Raw genomic sequence first — 6,438 nt, 5'->3', positions numbered from 1 at the left:
GCCTGGGCCCGGGATGACGCTCCGGCGCGTGGCCGGGTCCTGCGCGGCTGCAGGGCGCCGGCCTGTCCCTGCGGCCCGAGCCGGCCAGGTCCCTTCTGCACGATGACCGGGAGGGCTTTCTGTTCCTTTTCAAGCAAACCATTTGTTGGGCGTCCCCTGTGTGCCAAATGCCGAGATTTGGGTGGTGGACTTCGTGGTCTACTTCTGCAAACTGTAATTCCAAGGCCGGGCTTCACCTGTCTCTGAGGACTGACTGGGAAAGCATTTTGCGGGGCAAGCAGGGGTTGGAGTGGGGACACAATCTTCGAAAGCCAGGGGCCTGTTAACTACTATCTTGAAGTTCAAAGTGCCCAATAGTTGTGTGTGGCATATGATCTGGCCTTCCTCACCCAGCTCCATGATCTGAAGCCAGACCCAGGGTTTCCTAGATGTCACCTCTTGTTGGGTTCATGCCTCAGAGCCCCAGTGTCTTTCAGGAATCCTGGACATACTCATTTTCTATTGGTGTATAACAAATTACAGTACCACAAATTTAGCGGCTTACAACACATTATCTCGCAGGTTCCAGGCCAGGAGCTCCTGCACGGCTTACCTGAAACTTTTGCTTAGAGTCTCAGAAGGCTACAATCAAGGTAAGGTGTGAGCCAGGCTGCATTCCTCCCTGGAGACTCAATTGGGGAAGAATCCACTTGCAAACCCATTCAGGTTGTTGGGAGAACCTTCCTTGTGAATGTGTGAACGAGTGCCTGTGATTTTTGCTGGCAGTCAAGTGGAGATGCCCCTCAGCCATCTGGGGGTTACCACAGTTCCTTGCCATGTGGGCTTCTCCAACATGGCCACTTACTTCCCCAAGCCCACAAGGAGAGTCTTAGCTCTAGTCAGCTAAGACAGAGTTTTATATAACGTAACTTATTATACAGTTGACCCTTGAACACCATGGATTTGAACTGTGTGGGTCTACTTACACACAGATTTTTTTCAATAAATACCTGTATTTTTTTTTTCATCCACTGGTTGGGAGTCCATAATGGGGAGAGCTGAATATATACATTGATGTATGCCATTTTCTATAGGAGACTTGAGCATCTGCAGATTTTGGTTATCTGCCTGGGTCTTGGAACCGATCCTCCATGGATACCAAAGGACAACTAAGTTTTTGGGGAGTCAAAAGTTAAACATGGCCCTGGCGGATTTGGCTCAGTGGGTAGAGCATTGGCCCACCGACGGAAGGGTCCCACGTTTGATTCCCAGTCAAGGGCACATATCTCGGCTGCAGGCTGGCTTCCTAGTCCTGGTTAGGGTGTGGGTGGGAGGCAACCAATTGAGATGTCTCTGTCACATTGATCTCTCTCTCTCTCTTTCTCTCTCCCTGTTCCCTCCCCTCCGCTCTCTCTGAAAAATCAATGAAAAAAATATCCTCAGGTGAGGATTAAAAACAAAAAAAGTTGCCCGGCCGGGCGTGGCTCAGCGGTTGAGCATCGACCTGGGATCCAGGCGATCGGGTTTCGATTCCCGGTCAGGGCACATGCCCGGGTTGCGGGCTCGATCAATGACTCTCATCATTGATGTTTCTATCTCTCTCTCTCTCTCCTTTCCTCTCTCTGAAATCAATAAGGATATATTTTTAAAAAGAAAAAGAAAAAAAGTTAAACATGGATTTTCAGCTGCATGGTGGGGTTGGCATCTCCCAACCCCCGCATTGTTCAAGGTTCAACTCTATATGTAACAGGAGCGACATCCCATCACTTTTGCCATATTCTATAGGATGGAGGAAAGTCACAGGTCCCACTTCAACTCAAGAGGAGAGGATTACAGAAAGGTGTGAATGCCGGGAGGCAGGAATCACTGAGGGTCACCTCAGAGTCTATCCACCTGCCCGGGGTTATTGGAAAACCTGAGGATAAGTATAGGAAAGGAGAGATGGAGACTAGGGTAGGAGAGAGTAAGAACAGAAGTCACAATACACAATGGGAAGGACTAGAAAGGCATCACCAGTGACCTCAAGGGTCACTAATCAGTACACATGCCCAAGACCACACAGCCATGCTCTTGGTGCCAAAGATCCTGAATTTGATGAGCCCCATGTTGGAGTGAATCAATTGTGGGCTTCCTCCCCTCTCACTCCTTGGCTGTGAAACAAAGTCACAAAACTGGACATACTGGTTCCAGTACACATTCCTGCTGTCCCACCTCAGTTGGGTCCTCTTTAAGCCCTAAACCTTTTCTTGCTCCTTGTCACTTCACAGCAACCAACTTGATTTTCAGCTTCCCTCCTACCTCATAATTTCTATTTGAATCTATCCTTCCCTCTTATCTTAAATATGTGGACCTCCCTCTGCCCGTGGCCAACCCTCCACTCATGTCTTATCTTTCCTCCTGCTCCTTGAGACTGCAAACACATATTCAATTCTCCTCTATCAATTAAGAAGCAAAACTAAACTAAAAAACCAACAACAGCCCAGCCAATGTGGCTCAGTGGTTGAGTGTTGACCCATGCACCAAGAGGTCACCGGTTCAGTTCCCAGTCAGGGCACATGCCAGGGTTGTAGGCTCGATCCTCAGTTGGGGGCATGCAGGAAGCAGCCGAAAGATGATGTTTCTCTCTCATCGATGTTTCTCTCTCTCTCTCCCTCTACCTTCCTCTCTCTCTAAAGTCAATAAAAACATTTAAAAAAAACAACCAATAACAGAAACAGCTTTCCATGTTTGGCTGCCTCCTTACTCTAGCTTCAGGTTTATCTTTTTCTCTCTCATTAGAGTCACATTAAAGAGTGGCTACCACTTCATGGTGACCTATTCATTTCTTAACTTCTTACAATTTGTCCTGTCTACATCACTTTCCTAAAACTTCTATCTTAAATGTCCCTAGTGACCCATTTTTTGTGTGGCATAAACTACTCATTCTCACCAATACCCACAGTTCCTAGCCTCTCTTACAGATAGGCATGGCCAAGTGACTGAATTCTGGCTAATGGAATATGAGTGGAAGTGACAGGCTGGCCCATAAAACTCCCAGGTGCTGTTCCTTGCTCTCCTTCCCATCTGCTAGCAGAATAGAGACTCTGAGGACCTGGAAGAAAGTCAAACCAGATGTCCCCATTCCAAGTTTCAGGAGTCCCACTCCTTCTCAATCACAGAAGACTAAGACTGAATTAAACTGATGTAACTCTGCACCACGCATAGTTTTTTGTTTGTTTTATTTGTAGCAAATAAATCTGGTAGCTACCAGAAATAAGATTATTTTATGGTATCATGGAAGCTTTATGATTCTCTTACCATGACTTGAGGGGGAAGTTTAAAGACTCAGATTTGACATTTTCTGCAAGGACTCATGCATTCAGAAGAATTCCTCCCATATCAAGTCCCTATAGTCATCATCACTGCCACAACAGTTAAATGCAACAACCATTTGGGCCCCTAAGGCACTTGCTTTAGTTCACACTTCATCACAAATAACCCCAGGTGATAATCTCATTAATCATGATGCCACGGCATGCCATGGATTAGTAGCATAACATTTCTCATTGGCAAGGAGCTTAGCACATTTAAACTCAATGACACAATTAAACCAGTTCCCTAATCCTATCATTTGAAGTCTATTTCCTGAAACCACTACTAGTACCAATTTCTATAGCAATCAGGGTCCAGCCAATGAGACAGCAACCATATCATTCATTGGACAGAGAGAATTAAATATAAAAAATAGTTAGAATGGTTAACTAGGTATAGAGTTGGTAACTAGATAACTGAAAAGGTAAAAAGAAAATGCTGAGATACCGTGGAAGCAGCAACAGCAGGAAGCAATCTATAATTCTTAGGGCTAGGAGAGCAAAGAGCAGAGTTTGGAATTACTAAAACTTAGACACTTAGAAGAAGGGCTCTACAGAGCTGAAACTCAGACCTCCAAGTCTGGTGCTGGGGTCTTTGAACTTGGAAGAGAGACCAACATCTCTGAGGAACGGGGTGTTACCCAGTTGGTACTGATGTCTCTGAGTTCTGCAATTGTTGGAAAAAAATTGCAAAGTGGATTCAGCTCCCGCTACAGGAAGAAATTGCTGCTGCCAGGGTGAAGGAGCATTGCTGGGGTGACTTCACAGGAACAGGAAGCAAACAGGGAGTCCCTTCTTCCTCCTCTGGCTTCACTATCTCCCTCTGGTGGCCATTATTGGCAGCGCCAAACAGAGCCAGCTGACAGCAGAAATGTGATTTTTAGAATCCCAGCTCCAGTATCTCACAGCAGAAAGTAGGAGAGTGGGTTTAGAGCTGAAAGACAGTAACTTAATAACTAGCACATGTTCCTTTATAAAGTATTAGAAGGAAGAAGTGGACTTAGGTGAGAATTAGGTGGTATTCAAGCAGACATGGAAGGGAAATACAGGGTTGGACAAAAGTAGGTTTACAGTTGTAAGTACATGAAACAACGGAGTTTCTTCTTTTTTTTTTTAAGGCCTCATCCAAGGATATTTTTTCCATTGATTTTCAGAGAGTGGAAGGAAAATAGAGAGAGAGAGATAGAAACATCGATGTGAAAGAGACACATCAATTGGTTGCCTCGCGCACGTGCCCCAACTGGGGCCAGGGACTGAGCCTGCAACCGAGGTACATGCCCTTGGCCAGAATCAAACCCGGGACCCTTCAGCCTACAGGCCGACGCTCTAACCGCTGAGCAAAACCGGGTAGGGCCACAGAGTTTATTCTTACATTATTATTATTTTTAAATTGTTTTTTAAATACGTCTTTACTGATTTCAGAGAAAGGAAAGGAGAGGGAGAGAGAGAGAAACATCAACGATGAGAGAGTCATTGATCGGCTGCCTCCTGCATGCCCCCTGCTGGGGATGGAGCCCACAACCAGGGCATGTGCCCTGACTGGGAATTGAACCTCGATCTCCTGGGTCATAGGTCAATACTCAACCGCTGAGCCACGCCAGCTGGGCTTATTATTGTTTATTAATTATTGTATTATTTTCCATATGAACAACTATAAACCTACTTTTGCCCCACCCTCTAGATAAAGTCTGGAGGTGATGGGACGTTCAGGGTGGGAAAAGCTGACTGATTCTGGACAACAAATAGTATAAAATTGAAAAAAGGTCTTGGCCCTGGCAGGTGTGGCTCAGTGGGTTGGGCGTCATCCTGTGCACTGAAGGGTTGCTGGTTCGATCCCGGGTCAGGGCACATGCCCGGTTTCGGGCTCGACTCCCAGTAGGGGCCGTGCAGGAGGCAGCTGATCAATGACTCTCTCCTTATTGATGTTTCTACCTCTTTCTATCCCTCTCCCTTCCTCTCTCTGAAATCAATAAAGAATTTTTTTTTAACTGTCATACAGTTATTCTACTACCTTATTAGAAGGAACACTATTTGGGGCACCATTTTTTAAAAAATACATATCTTTACTGATTTTAGAGAGGGGAAGGGAGAGGGAGAGAGAGAGAGAAACATCAATGATGAGTCATTGATCGGCTGCCTCCTGCACACCCCCGACCAGGGATTGAGCCCACAACCCGGGTATGTGCCCTGACCGGGAATAGGAACCATGATCTCCTGGATCCTAGGCCGATGCTCAACCACTGAGCCATGCCTGCCCGGGCTGGGGCACGATTTAAAAAAATAAAATTAAAATCAATAAAAAACCAAAAAAAAATGGGTCTTGAACCACAGGAATTGAAAGATGTGATCACCTTTAAGGCAAATAGCAGGTGAAGAGCGTGGCCTGCCCACTTATTATTTCACGCAGCTTCAATGTGGCTGCCATTACACTGAGAGTGAGGCAGGGGGTGAAGGAGCAGGTAAGTACATTAGGTTAGGAGCTCTGTCTAGGAAAGGACTTGAGTGTGGGGAGTCTCACAGGAATCTGACTAGAAACAAATAGAGCAGAAACTTGTGTTAATTTTGTATTTCAACTTGGCTAGGCCGCAGTATGCAGATATTTGGTCAAATATTACTCTAGATCTTTCTATGAAGGGATTTTTTAGATGAGATTGACATTTACATCAGTAGATTTTGAGTAAAGCAGACTGTCTTCCATAAAGTGGGTGGGCCTCAATCAATCAGTTTGAAGGCTTAATAGAAAAAAGAGAGACTTCACTTGAGAAAGAGGGAATTTTACCAGCAGATTGCTCTTGGACTCAAACTACATCAATTCTTTCGTGGGTCTCCAGCTGTTGGCCTACCCTGAAGATTTTAATTATTTTATTTATTTTTAAATATCTTTATTGATTCAGCTAGAGGAAGGGAGAGAGAGAGAGATAGAAACATAAATGATGAGTCACTGATTCACTGGGGATCGAGCCCACAACCCAGGCATGTGCCCTGACAGGGAATCGAATTGCAATCTCCTGGATCCTAGGTCGATGCTCAACCGCTGAGCCACACCCGGCCCGGCTACCCTGCAGATTTTAGACTGGCCAGCCTCCACAATCACGAGCCAATTCCTTAA

Source organism: Miniopterus natalensis, chromosome 9 (genome assembly GCF_054644295.1).
Source record: "Miniopterus natalensis isolate mMinNat1 chromosome 9, mMinNat1.hap1, whole genome shotgun sequence".
In the NCBI taxonomy this organism is placed as follows: domain Eukaryota; kingdom Metazoa; phylum Chordata; class Mammalia; order Chiroptera; family Miniopteridae; genus Miniopterus; species Miniopterus natalensis.
Note: the sequence above shows the minus strand (reverse complement) of the source record.